At 40.4% G+C, this 14,347-nt stretch overlaps 1 non-coding gene and 1 pseudogene across 1 annotated transcript; both read right to left on the bottom strand.

Annotated features, from left to right (window-relative positions):
• Positions 1-1,532: 1,532 nt before the first annotated feature.
• Positions 1,533-2,054, bottom strand: LOC103724944 (annotated as a pseudogene).
• Positions 2,055-12,763: 10,709 nt separating this feature from the next.
• On the bottom strand, positions 12,764-12,869 carry LOC115068281. Its single transcript, XR_003847636.1, has one exon. It is a non-coding gene; the product is annotated as a U6 spliceosomal RNA (small nuclear RNA).
• Positions 12,870-14,347: the final 1,478 nt, after the last annotated feature.

The following is a 14,347-nucleotide window of genomic DNA, read 5'->3' on the forward strand; positions in this document are numbered from 1 at the left end:
TAATCCCAGACCCACTCAAAAAAAAACTCTGCTGCTCTGCATGTCATGAGGCATCCTCCCTGCCATCCATTGATATACTCAAAATAATCACTTATTTAGCAAGTGATCTAAGTGTGCTTCCCAAAACTTCATTCCAAGAAATACTAGTCTTGTGGGTTAGATTTTAAATTTTCTGAGGGGTCTTGCAGTAGAGGAATTCATTTGATCATAGATTTAGGGGTATTGTTGAGGTTTTTTGTATAACATTTGTTAATATTACATAGAATTAAGGTTTATAGAGGCCTTCTAGAAATAAACCCAAGAGGAGAGAAATTAGCTGAAATTTCATAGCTACTCATACCAACTTGCAAAGATTTTGTATATAGAAAATAATGCAAAATATCTATTAATGTTGTATATGAATTGCACAATAAAATATTTTGGATGTATTAACATATATTTAATTTTTAAAAAGTAGTATCTACATTTCAAAGTTAACCTTTAGACTGGCAGAATCACTTACACAATGCTTGGCTCAAGTGTATGTGACAATTCATTCACTATTTCACACACCCACCCTAAGAGCATAATGCTTTTCTCCTTGTCTCTGCCCTGGCCACCTGCTGTGGTGGTAGGTGTCCATTGAGAACTTGACAGGATCTAGACTCTCCTAAGAGTCCAGCCTCCAGGCATACCTGTGAGGGATCATTTGGAATAGGTCAGCCTCTGGGCTCCTGTGGGGGATTATCTGGATTAGGTTAATTGAGAAGGAAAGATCCATTCTAACAGTGGGCGGCACCATTCCCTGGGCTTGGGTGCTGGACTAGGAGAAAGCTAGCTGAGTGTGAGCAGCCATCCTCCTCTGCGTCTTGATTTGGAATGACTTGTGACAAAAGTTCCCTCAAGCCCCAGCTGCCAGGAGTTTCCTGTCATGATAGACCATCACAAGCTGTGGGCCAAAACAAACCCTTCCTCTAACAGCTGCTTTTGTCAGAGTATTTTAAACAGATTTAAAAAAATTTTTACAAAAACTTTATTGAGAATTTCATACATGTATATAAGGTGTTTTGATCAAATCCATGCCCACTCCCTCCTCTCCAACAGTCCTCCCTCTGAAGAGGTAAACCTAAAATCTTTCAAGGATTAGATAAGAGCTCCCAAATACTTTTGATATTTTTTTGGCCTTTGGAACAGAGTATTTTGCTAACAGGCCCAAGGACATTTTGACTTTTAGCCCAGAAACTGGCTACATTTCTTTGGGATCTTTTTACCCTAACTGCCTAGCCAATTCCTACCTTCTATTCTTATCACACCATCCTCTGAAGGGGTTACCCTAATTGCCAATAGGGAATAGGGAGGCCAACCACTCTGGCTTCTTCCATGCTGAACAGGGATGCAGGGTGAGGCTATTGGAGTAAAAAAAAATTTTTTTGAGAATTTCATATATGTATACAATGTATTTTGGTAACACAGATGGTGAAACAAGATTTTATAAAGGTCAGTGGAGGGGATAATGAACACCTTTATTTCAACAATTTCCACATTAGCTTCACTTAGGCTGCTTGCATCAGCGTGCTGATACTTTCTTCTACCTTCCACAGCTTCTTCAGGATTTAGTTGACACTACTCTCATCAAATTCCAGACAAAGAAATTCAGATTCCTGTCCACTTTTCCCAAACACTAGCTCTATTATGGCAACAGGGGTGTGTATTTTAGCTGCGTGCCTTGACTGAGACTTACCATCAACTCTCCAGCTCAGGCCCCGAAGTCCATTGTCTCAGCGGCTCTGTCTCTCAAAGCTCCCTCTGATCTTTGTCTTACAGCTCTTTCAAAACTTGGAGATGACGGCAGCTTGTTCGCACGTGATCCCACCTTGCTTCTTGGTCTAAACAGGGAGGAATACCTCCAACTGATTGAGATCCATGTCTGCAGATGCAGTATACTTAAGAATCCCCCTCATCTTCGCCAGGAAGGGGCGGAACTCCTCTGGAGGCACCTCCGGATAGAGCTGTCTGCGCAGCAACTCCTCTGTGATGCCCAAGGCGTTCTGTGCCAGGCTCTCAAGCTCACCCATCATGGCCTGAGATTAAGAATTTTTTTAAAGATAAAACTCCTTGAAGTTCTTTGAACCTGGGCCAAAATTTGACCTGTCTTAGATAGAAGTTGATAGTCCTTGAAAAATTGCATATAGCTGAACAAGACAGTATGTGGAGTATGTCTAGAAAAATAGAATAAAAAAAGAAAAGGTGATTCTTTTTAATGTTAGCTTTTGAGGTGTTAATGATGTGGCGGCTAAATAAAGGCATTATAGCTATAACTATTTCCCCATAAAATTGTGTTTATTCCAATATCAGCATGCAATTGTTGAGAGTGACGGGAAGTAGAGAAGAGAGAAGAGAGAGAAAGGGACAGGAGAGAAGGGGAGGGAGGAAGTTGAATTCTACAGTTTCTTTCTGATATCAGAGTAACTGTGAAAACAATCTATTTTAAGGAAATACTAATGCAAACTGGTTCATCTCCCTTTCCTTCCCTGTCCTCCTGGCATCTAACAATCATCGGACACCGGCTCACTGTGTTTGTAATCTCAAGGTTCTTGGTGAAATTGTTGTCTTATCCATGAGTTTGGTCCTCATGAAAGAAAGTGCTGTGGCTGCTTAGTGTCCTCAGGGCTAGCACAGTGAGCACTTAACAGGTACCAATGAATGTCGGTGAAGGAAGGAAGGAATTGAGTTTTAGGTTTGGTTATCTCCCCAGAGTAATGATGCCACACTCTGTTGCACATCTTCCAGGGACCATGACTTAAGGTGGCCATGACTCTGTGGCCATGATACAGGAACACTGTAATAGGCATTAGATCATGACATTATTTTTGTCTGCAATATGTTCTAATCACTCTTTGAAATAGAATACTCATATTTTCAGAGAATAAAACAAATAGCTCTGGGGCTGGAGAGATGTCTCAGTGGTTAAGAGCATTGTCTGCTCTTGCAGAAGACCCGGATTTGAATTCCAGCACCCACATGGCAGCTAACAACTGTCCATAACTCCAGTTCCAGGGGATCCGATATCCTCTTCTGACCTCCATGTACACTGCACAGCATGACACAGGTGCACTTACATACATATGGACAATACACTCATACACAAAAATAAAATAATAGAAATAATAAAGTATTTTAAAACAAGTAGTTCTTAAATTAAGTGGAGTCCATCTATACTTTATGCCTGGATAGAGCCACATGGTCAATGAGACCACTGACAAAATGAGATGAGAGGAGTTGAAATGTGGTATTTTTGTTTGCATACAACCAAAATGTTCATGTTTGATAATCAGGGAGAAGGACTAACAAGAGTCTGGTCATGCTATCATCCACTTTCCATTCTTCTCTCAAGAAAACTATAAGCCTAATATTACCTAATAATAATAAGCCTAATATTACCCAATGGAATTGCGACATGCTTTCCCACATGATTTTGCTAAATCTGGAAACTGAAATTCAGTAGAGACCATGATGAGATACAAGGCAGCAAGCACTTCAGTGTCGTTAGCTTACTGGTGGGCCATATGACATCACTGATACATTCTCACAGAACTACAGGGGCGGGGGGCATATCCACTCAAATATCTTCCTACTCTGATCAACTTGAAGCAAGCCAAGTGATAATCCATTTATTCATTATTATGCTGGGAGGGTATACAAATAGTGCTGCTTCAACGAAACAGAAAAGATTCAGGTATTCTCACATTTCTTTTCTGAGCCTAGATTTGAGTAGAGCCATTCCATCTGATTGTAACTCCTGTAGGTAAGCAGATGGCTAGGCAGCACACCAAGAATTATAATAATCTACGTGGGGTGTTCCTAAGACATGAGTTAATGCTTTCTGACCATAAAGCTTGGGATTTTATGGAGATGAACCACATTATAGGCCCACGTGCAAGCATGTGCTCATCAGAATTACCTCCACTGAATCAACAGCTCAGCTCATTTGCATCTCCTAACCTTCTGGAAACCTGGGAGATGTATCCTCAAACCCCTGTCTTCTGTCTACGGATTCAAATTATATAGAGAAAAATGGGTGTAACTAGCAGCGCTAATGTGCATCTTACGTTTCAGATTCTTTGCTCTAAAATAAACATAGGAAGCAACGTAAATTGCATTGTAGTAAGCAAGAGATTTTTAACTGTCATCATTGCCCCCTGCCTGCAGTTTCGGAGGAAACTCTGAATACCCTGGGTGATTCTGAAAGAGATGGGAAGAATAAAAAGGAAAAAATCACCACATAGAACTTCTCCTGATTAGCCACAATGAATTGAGAGTCTACTTGGGTACACTGGAAAGAAAGCAGGACTTAGAATCCAAAGAGCTGGGTATGAATTGTGACTCAGACACGTACTACTTATGTTAATCAACTTCCTGTCACTATGAGGAAATACCTGACACAGCTTCTTAGGAAGTAAAGAGAAGTGAAGTTCAGGATCTGGCAGGCCCATTAGTTTGGGCCTCTGGCAAGGAACATATATCATGATAGAAGAATATGCTAGAGGTAATGCTTACATCTCAAACCAGGAAGTCAACCGAGACTGAAAAGCCCCACATTCCCCCTTGCATGCCTCTAGTGACCTAAAGACCTCCCACTAGGCCCTACCTCTCAAAGATTGGAGCACTTCCCAGTCCTGACAGTCTGGAACACGCCTTTATGTACAGATGCTTGGGGGGTACTCATCCAAGTGCCAGCAATAACCAAAGGCAACAAGAAGTTATTTAACCTTCTATTCTCAGAGTCTTCATCCATTCAATGGAAGAAACACTACCTACCTTCTGCCCAATGTGGCTGTGAAATACTCGTATGAAGCACCTGGGACCCAGTCTACAGCTAAAAACACCTTTTACTTTTCTTTCTCCTTGTATATATTTTTCTTGTTCAGTAATAATGCTTTGGGGGGAACATCTTCCTACTTTCAAAGCTTAATAATATACATTTTCTTTTTAATTTTTATTTTATTTATTTATGATACAGGGTCTCCCTCTAGCCCCAGCTGGCCTGGTATTTGCTATGTAGACCAGGTTGGCCTCAATCTCACAGAGCACCACCTGTCTCTGCCTCCTGAGTGCTGGTATTAAAGGCATGCACCACCATGCCCAGCTTTTTAAAAAAATTTAATCATTTTTCATTTTATGTGTATGAGTAGTTTTCTTGAATGTATATAGGTACACCACATGCATGCAATGCCCATGACATCAGAAGAGGGTATTGGATCTCCTGGGACTGGAGTTACAGATGTTGTTAGCCACCTTGACGCTGGGAACCCAAGCTGGATCCTCTGCAAGAACAGCCAGTGCTCTTAACCACTGAGCCATTTCTCCAGCCCCATTAACATACATTTTTTGAACTGATCTCCCCACAACACATGACAAAGTCAGTGGGACAGGCAGTGGGTGAAGAAGTCAAAGCTACTTGTGTGCTACGGTGGGTAGGAAGGGGGTCTCGGACTACCAGGCAATGTCTACAGGCTAGAAACCATGGAACTGGTGAAAGGGACACTTCTGACGTAAATTGTAACCTTGTATTACTAAAATTTCTTCCCAAGCTAGAGCAACTGTCCTTTTTCCACATAACCTGGCCACTAATTCATGTTTCGTTTTTGGGTTTTTTTGTATTTTATTTATAATTTTTATGTGTATAAATATATTGCTTGCATGTATGTAAGTGCACTTGTGTCAAGCAGTGCCCACAGAGGTCAGAAAAGGGCATCGTGTCCCCTGGAACTGGAGTTAAGGACACTTGTTAGCTGCCAAGTAGATGCTGGGATTCAAACCTGGGTCCTCAGCCAAGAACAGCCAGTGCTCTGAACCTCTGAGCTATCTCTCCAGCCCCTTATTCATGTTTTGCAACAAAAGGATCTAAGTGTTTCGTTTAACTGCAAGCTAAGACAGCCGTGAAGCCAAAATGGGTTCCAGTCCTCAATTTCAGGCCTAACCCTGCAGGAAGCCTGCCACCTCTTGACTGACAGGTAAACATCCTGACAGCTGTAGTCCTCTGAGCACCACTTTAGGGTTGAAACTAAAGCTGAGAACCCCCACTCGTCTCTCAGCCTCTCTTTGTTGCTGAAAACCAAAAGTCGATTTTATGTATGAACTGCAAGTCACCTCATATTGAGGAGCCTGCACAGGTGAGCCAGTGCCCTCGGTCACAGTTGTAAATGAGGACATTGTATATTCATGTATTGTTCTGCGAGGACAACCCGAGCTGTAGTGTGAGAAGAGTGACATCCAGTGGCCAATCGCTCACATTTCGGCTGTGCTGAGCAAATTTGCTGAGGACCGAGCAGAGCTCCTGCTTTGGCCCACTTCCGCCTTTATCCTTCCAAGCCCGGAAACCAGGCGTTCCAGGAAGATTCTGATTTCAGCACGGGTTCCCCCAACGATGCTTCTCTGCCATGTCCCCCACAAGGTTTTTCACTTTCAGTGTAAGAACTCTGGGCTCTCTAAAGTTGTCATGCTTTAAATTGTTTCATAAATTCCAATAAATCAGGGCTAGAGAGATGGCTCAGAGGTTAAGAGCACTTGCTGCTCTTACAGAATACTTGTTTTATAGTTTGATGTCTTCTTTTTTTTAAATATATTTTTTTATTTTATGTGTATGGGTATATTGTCTGTATGTATGTAGTTCACCTGTGTCATGCAATGCACACGGAGGTCAGAATTGGATCCCCTGGAACTGGAGTTACAGATGGTCGTTAGCTGCCATATGGTACTCTTAACCGCTGAGCCATCTCTCCAGCCCCTGATGTCTTCTTTTGTCCAAGCTTCTGCCCACTTTTACACCAGGCTCTCTGTCTTTTTCTGGATAATTTACAGGAGAATTCTATTTTCTGCATTTCTTCAGTGTGCATATTGTAAATATCTCCTGGCCTGTGCCTGTTCCTTTACTCTCCTAATGCTGTCTTTCTACAATTGTGTCAGTTTTGATTCTAATGGAGCCTAATTTGACAATCTGTAGCTTTACAGTAAACCTTGAGAACCTGATGTTAGTTGCCCAATTTTGCTCTTCTTCAATATTATTTTGCCAATATTATTTTGTAGGCCACTTTGAAATAAGAAGCTCCAAAATGATTTGTGTGCTAACCTAATATTTTCAACACTCTTCAGACCATCATTCTTTAAATTACTTGGATGAGAGAATTGTGGGGGCATGGCAGGTGAGGTCAAACCACCTCTGGATTTGGACCAAAGCAGGTAATTAATGTGTGCTCTGTTTTTCCAAACCAGAATAGAAGAATCCACTTCACCTCAACTCACATACTCTGGTTAATTAGCATGGTTGGCTAATTAGTCATCAGCTAAATTACTATCAACAGTTGTTGCACTGAGAATGCTTTCATTGTTGATCGTGAATGCTAAGGTCATTCAACACTTGCTAAGATTTTCATCTTTGTTGGGTCATTCTTTATGGTACTGACTAAAGCAGCCCTGTGGCTATTTACAAACCACTCCAGAGCCATTGCTTTCCTTGATATGAGCACTGTTTCCATTACATAAGGCAGTTCTCAACCACAAAATGCGAAAGAAATGGCCAAACAAGAACAAAAACCCCTTTGTTGAAAATACCTTTGAAATTAGGTGAAAATCTCCCAATATCTAAGATATGTATGAAATTAAGTAAAAATTTCCCAATATCTAGGATATGTATGTGTGCTGGGTAGAGGGCACCTCAGCTGGGGAATTGCCTCCATTGGATTGGCTTATGGCCATGACTGTGGGGCATCTTCTTGATTATTGAGTGATGTGGGAGGGCCAGCCCACTGTAGGTAGTGCTACCCCTGAGCAGGTGGGCCTATGTTGTATAAGAAAGCAGGCTGAGTGGGGCCCAAGGGAGCAAGCCAGTAAGCAGCATTTATCCCTGGCCTGTGCTTCAGCTCCTGCCTCCAGCTTCCTGCCCTGAGTTCCTATCTTGCGCTCCCTTAGTGATGAACTGTGACCTGGGAGATGTAAACTGAATAAACCCTTTCCTCCCTAAGTTCATAGTGGTCAGAATGTTTTGTCACAGCAATGGAGATGCAAACTAGGACAGTATGTATGTATCCAGAATACATGTACATAAAACATAACATTCCACTTAATACAAGTTAAATATAATGCACATACATTCTTTCAGAGGGCAGCTTAACTCTTTTTTTAATTTTTTAAATTTATTTTTATTTTATATGTATGTTATGCCTACATGTATGTACCTGTATCATGCAGTGCCCGAGGAGGACAGAAGAGGACATCAGATCCACTGGAACAGAAGTTATGGTCAGTTGTTTGCTGTCATGTGGGTGATGGGATTCAAACCTGGGTCTTCTGCAAGAACAGCCAATGCTCTTAACCACTGAGCCATCTCTCCAGCCCAGGAGCTTAACTCTTAAAGTCTCTTTTAATATTAAGCCTTTTCATGAGCAGAAATTCTTAATTTTAGCATAGCTCAACATCTATCTGTTTTATTTCTGTCTAGTCTTCTTAAGTTTAAGAAACACTTTATGACCCCAAGGTCACACAGGCATTCTGCTGTACAGTCTCCTAAATGCTTCCTAGTTTTGCGGTTCCATGTGGCTCTAGTACTGGTTTGCTGGGACTGCCATAATATGTACCACAGACTTGTGGCTTAACAGAGAAACCTCCAGCAAGCACAGCTCTGCAGGCCAGTCATCTGAAATCAAGGAGTTGACAGGACTGAATCCTCTGAGGCCTATCTGTCCAATGTCTCTCTCCTAGTTTCCTATGATTTGCCACCATCTTTGGTGCTCCTTAGCTTAAAAACACATTATCCCAATCTCGCCTTAATGCTCATGTGACATGTGTATCTCTCCCGGTGTATGTCTCTGTGCCAGTGTCTTCCTAAGGACACAGTCATATTAGGTTAGAGACCCACCCTACTCCAGTATGATCTCATTCTATCTTAACTAATTATGTCTACACTACTCCATTTCTAAGTAACATCACATTCTGCGGTATTGGAGGTTAGGGCTTCATCATAAGAATTTGGGGGACATAATTCAACTCATAATAGCTCTTTAATCAGTATAAGATCATTTTGTTCTGTAGTGTGAAATAAGGTAATGACAGAACTTTTCCAGAACCATTCACTGCCAATCCTTTCCCATTCATTGAAATGCCCCTTTTGTTGTTTACCAAATGTTATTGATGTGAGATAATATGTGCTCACTGATTTTTGTCTACCTTGTTGTCTTATTGTAATTTATAAGCCTTGATCAGGGGGAAAATATCTAAACTTCCACAAAAAGGTTTTTATTTTTGGATCCTTGTAATTATATTCAAATTTTATAATCATGTCAAATTTCACCAAAACATGTTATAATTTTGATGGAAGTATTGAATCTATGGCTTAATTTTAAGAGATACTAAGATCCTCCTCATCAGTCCATAATCACAACCCATATCTTTCCATAAAAAAGGTCTTCTTCAGTGTCTCTGGATGGAACTTCATGCATTTTCTCACAATATGATCTTTCATGCCACAGGCATTTTTTATGCTGCCTTAAAAGGTATACATTGAACCGGTTGTGGTGGCACATACCTAGAGGCAGACAGGGAGGCCAGCCTGGTCTACATGGTGAGTCCCAGGTCAGCTGAGGCTATAGAAAGACCCTGTCTCAAGAAGATTAGAAAAAAGGCACATATCTACTTTTCTAACTACTTATTACTGATAAGTAAATGTGGAATTTCTCTTTGATCACTGAATTCAAGACTATAAATTTTGCAAATGCTCATATTAGTATTTGAATATGCATGCATAATTTTTAACTATCTTTACATGCAATCATAATTCCTGTGAGTAGCGACATGCTCCTAATCCTTTGGGGTTTTAAAAAAATATTTATCTTTTTAGCCGGGCATGGTGGCGCTTGCCTTTAATCCCAGCCCTCGGGAGGCAGAGGCAGGTGGATCTCTGTGAGTTCAAGGCCAGCCTGGTCTACATAGTGAGTTCCAGGAGAGCTGGGGCTGCAGGGAGACCCTGTCTCAAAAACACCAAAAAAATTTTTTATCTTTTTATGTGTAATAGTATACTGCCTGCATGTATGTAAGTGCGCCTGTGTCGTGCAGTGCCCACGAAGGTCAGAAGAGGGTGTCAGATCCCCTGGAACTGGTGTTACAGTTTGTTAACTGCCATGTGAATGCTTGGAACAATAAAAATAATAAATAAAATAAAAAGAAAGTTTCATTCTATTCCAAAGTTACAGATTTTTTGTTTTGCCCTATCAAGACAGCCATCTGAGGGTTCTGGAGAGATGATTTAGTGGTTAAGAGCACTGGTTGTTCTTGCAGAGGACCCAGGTTTTGGTTCCAAGCACCCACATGGTGGCTAATAGCCACCCATAACTCCAGTTCTAGGAGAATCTGATGCCCTCTTCTGACTTTCATGGGCATTGCACAACACAGGTGCACTACACACATACAGGTGATACACTCATTAAAAAAGAAAAGAAAAAAAAAGACAGCTATCTGAATTTTCTTCTCTGTGGATTTTCTCCTCTGTTTTTCAAAGTTAAATAGCTTTGCATTTTAGAAATAGATCCTTTTAGAAATTGATAATGGATTGTCAGTCTTTTTTCTCAGGATATTTTGTTGTTGCTGTCTTTTTTTTTTTTTTTTTTTTTTTTTTTTTTTTTTTTTTCTCTCTCTAGCCCCAGTTCACCTGGAACTTACTTTGTAGACCAGACTGGCCTTGATCTCACAGAGATCTACCTGCCTCTGCCTCCTGAGAGCTGGTATGAAAGGCATGTGCTACCATGGCCAGCTTCTGCATGATATTTTTTGTAATTATTACTATGTTTTTACAATATTTTATTGAATTTTTGTGCATTCCATACATCTTAATTGTATTTAGATCCCCTCCCCATTTGCATCCTCCCTAGCCCACCACCACCACCAGATTTCATGAATTCTGTCATATATGTTAAGGCCTATTGAGTCACGTTTGTGTCCCCAGATGTCTCTCAGTGTGAGTTCAGCCACTGGAGCCTAGTCAGCCTTACCCAGGAGTGGGTACCAACTCTCCCTTACCCAGAAGTGGGTACCAACTCTCCCTTACCCAGGAGTGATCAGCTGCCAATAGTTCCTCAGTCAAGGTTGGGGCTTCTTGCCCATTTCCCCAGTTCTGTGCTGGGATTTTTGCCTGGTTTGAATTTTTATGGGTCTTGTACATGCTCTCACCATTGCTGTAAGTTCATATGAGCAAGTTCCCAGACTCCTGGAAAACTCTGTTTCTTTGTGATCATCCACCACCCCTGGCTCTTACAGTCTTTCTGACTCCTCTTCCTTAGTAGTCCCTGAGCCCTGAGTGGCAGAGGTTTGATATGGGAGTCCTATCTAGGAACACACACTCTGCAGTCTCTTATTCTCTACATTTTGGCCAGTTGTGGCTTTCTGTGTCAATCACCCTCTGTTGCATGAGGAAACTTTGCTGGTGAGAGTTGAGAGGTGAATTAATATTCTTTCTACCCCTGTTCTAATATGTTCTGTGAGTCTTAGGTGTAGAGGTTCCAGTGTAGATGTGCCACTTAGGGCTGGGCATCTCACAGACACTTACGCTCTGTTTGACCAGTTGTGGAATTCTTTAAGTCTCCATCTGTTGCAAAAAGAGGTTTATTTGATGAGTGGTGAGAGATATACTTGTCTGTAAATATAAAGATCCATACTGGGACTGGAGAGATGGATCAGCAGCTAAGAGCACTGACCGCTCTTGCAGAGGACCCAGGTTTGATTCCCAGCGCCCACATGATGGCTAACAACAGTTTGTAACTCCAGTTCCAGGAAATCTGACACCCTTTTCTGACTTCCCCAGGCACTGCACAATACAGGTGCATATATGCAAGCAATACTATCATGCACATAAAATAAAAATAATGAAACACTTTTCTAAAAGGATACATATTTAGCATACAGTAAGAAATTACATTTGTCTAAGGATGTGACAGATGTAGGTTTTTTCTCCAGGATCTATGACCTCTCCAGCCAAGTGTATTTGGCTGTTACAGTACCACACACGAGTTCCTGCCCATTGAATGGGCCTTAATCCCAATTAGATAGCTGTTGATTACCTCTAAGATAAAAGTGCCACTACTACATCAATAGAGATAGTTCACTGCACCTGTCATTGTTGTGGTTATTAGACTTTACATCGGAGTTGGACCATGGATTGATTTTTCTCCCTTAGTAGCTTGCATAGTAACCTCTGATACTATGAGAGCTGGTCTTCAGGGAAGAGGCTTCCAGCTCCACTGTTTCAAGTCCTGTGTCCAAAGTATGTTCTATCTTCAGTAATAGGGTCTTAACTTCATGTTCTGGAAGAAAACCAAGGGTTGTGGCAATAGCCTGTGTGATTCTGGGAGTCTTTTGGACTACCCTCACCAACACCTTGAGAGAGCACTCATACACACATATTTCTCAGTATTTTTGTAAGTACTTTATTGAGATATAAGTCACTTGCTATGTAATTCACTCACGTATCATTAAATGTTTTTCAGTATATTTGCTAAGTTGTGTACCCATCACCACAATCAATTTGGGAATATTTCCTTCATTCCAGAAAGAAACTCTGCGTCCTTTAGCCATCACACCCAAATCATTCTAAACTCCCTTCTACTTACCTCGGCTCCACACAAGTAGTCTCTTTTGTGTCTCTGTAAGCATGTCTATCATGGACATTTCACACAAATAGAATCATATGATATGTGACCTTTTGTTTTCTCTTAATTTTTTGATAATTTCTTACATGAGTAAAAATGTGGAATGCATCACAAATTTGCATGTCATCCTTGCATAGGGCCATGCTAATCTTCTCTGTATTGTTCCACTTTTAGTGTATGTGCTGTGGAAGAGAGCATGATATGTAGCCTTTTGTGACTAGCCTCTTTTACAGAGCATGTGTTTTCAAGGTTCATCTATCACTATCCATATGCAATTCTTTTTCTGACAAGCCATGTTCTAGTGCAAGGACATGACACATCAGTTGATAAGTATGTGGGTTGTTTCCAAATTTGGCCTGTTATGGATAATGCTGCTACAAATAGTTTTGTACAAGTGTTTATATAGACATATGCTTCCATTTCTCCTGACTATATTCCTAGAATTGGATTTTCTGAATCATATTATTGTTAACTTTGTTTAATCATTTGAGGAATTAAACACATTGTTTTCCAAAGTAGCTTTACCATTTCACATACTGGCCAGTGCTACATGAGAGCTTGATTTCTCTAAATCCTTGCCACTATATGTTAATATGTGTCCCTTTTTTACATTTTCACATTTTTTATTGAATTTTGGGGATTTTTATATAATATACTTTGATGGCATTTAGATCCATTCCCCTCTCCTCACCTTCCCCTGCTGCCTCCTGACCAATTTAATGAACTCTCATATATATAATATGGCCTATAGAGTCTGATTTGGGTTCCCCAATGTCCTTCAGTGTGGGTCCATTCACTGGGCCCACCAAGCATCCCATTCCTGTAAGACACTGTCCTTCCCCCTTACAGCAGCCATTAATTGCCAAAAGCTCCTTAGGTTGGATTGGGATTTCTTACCCACTTCCCCACGTCTATGCTGAGATTTTGTCCAGTTTGCACTTTCTTAAGACTTGTAATGTACAAGTCTTCCTACACTGTGAAGTGATATTTCATTGTGGATTTAAATTTTATTTTCCTAATGATTAAAGACATTAAGAGTCTTTTCATGTGCTCATTCCTCCTTTTTATATCTTCTTTGGAAAATTCTCTTCAGATGTCGTGCCCATTTTATTGATTTATCTTTATTACTGAGCTGTAAGAGTTAGTTATATTTTAGATATAAGTTCCTATCAGATATATACTTTCCAAATATTTTCTCCTGTTCGGTTGGTGTCTCTTCACTGTTTTGATGGTGTACTCTGCAGCACAAAAAGCTTTTAATCTTGATGATGTGTTATTTACTTATGCTTTCTTTCATTGTTCATGTTTTTGATGTCATATTTAAGAAACCATTCTTGAATCCAAGGCTGTAAGTATTATCATGTATTTCCTTATCAAAGTTTTATCATCTCAGCTCTCAGATAAGGACTCTGATCCATTTTGACTCAATTCCTATATGTGTGATAAGGTGAAACACAACTATATTCTTTGTTGGAAATATAATGTTCCCATGTGATTTGTTTAAAAGATACTTCTTTCCCAACCTTGAGCTAAATTGGCATCATTTTGAAAATCAATTGAACATAATTTATCATTATTAGTGTTATTGGACTCTCGTGATATATATATATATATACATACATGTATATGGTGCAATGCAGTGTCTTGATGACTGTTGTTCTGTAGTAAGTTTTGAA

Source organism: Nannospalax galili, unplaced genomic scaffold (genome assembly GCF_000622305.1).
Source record: "Nannospalax galili isolate Female #2095 unplaced genomic scaffold, S.galili_v1.0 scaffold186, whole genome shotgun sequence".
Classification (NCBI taxonomy): domain Eukaryota; kingdom Metazoa; phylum Chordata; class Mammalia; order Rodentia; family Spalacidae; genus Nannospalax; species Nannospalax galili.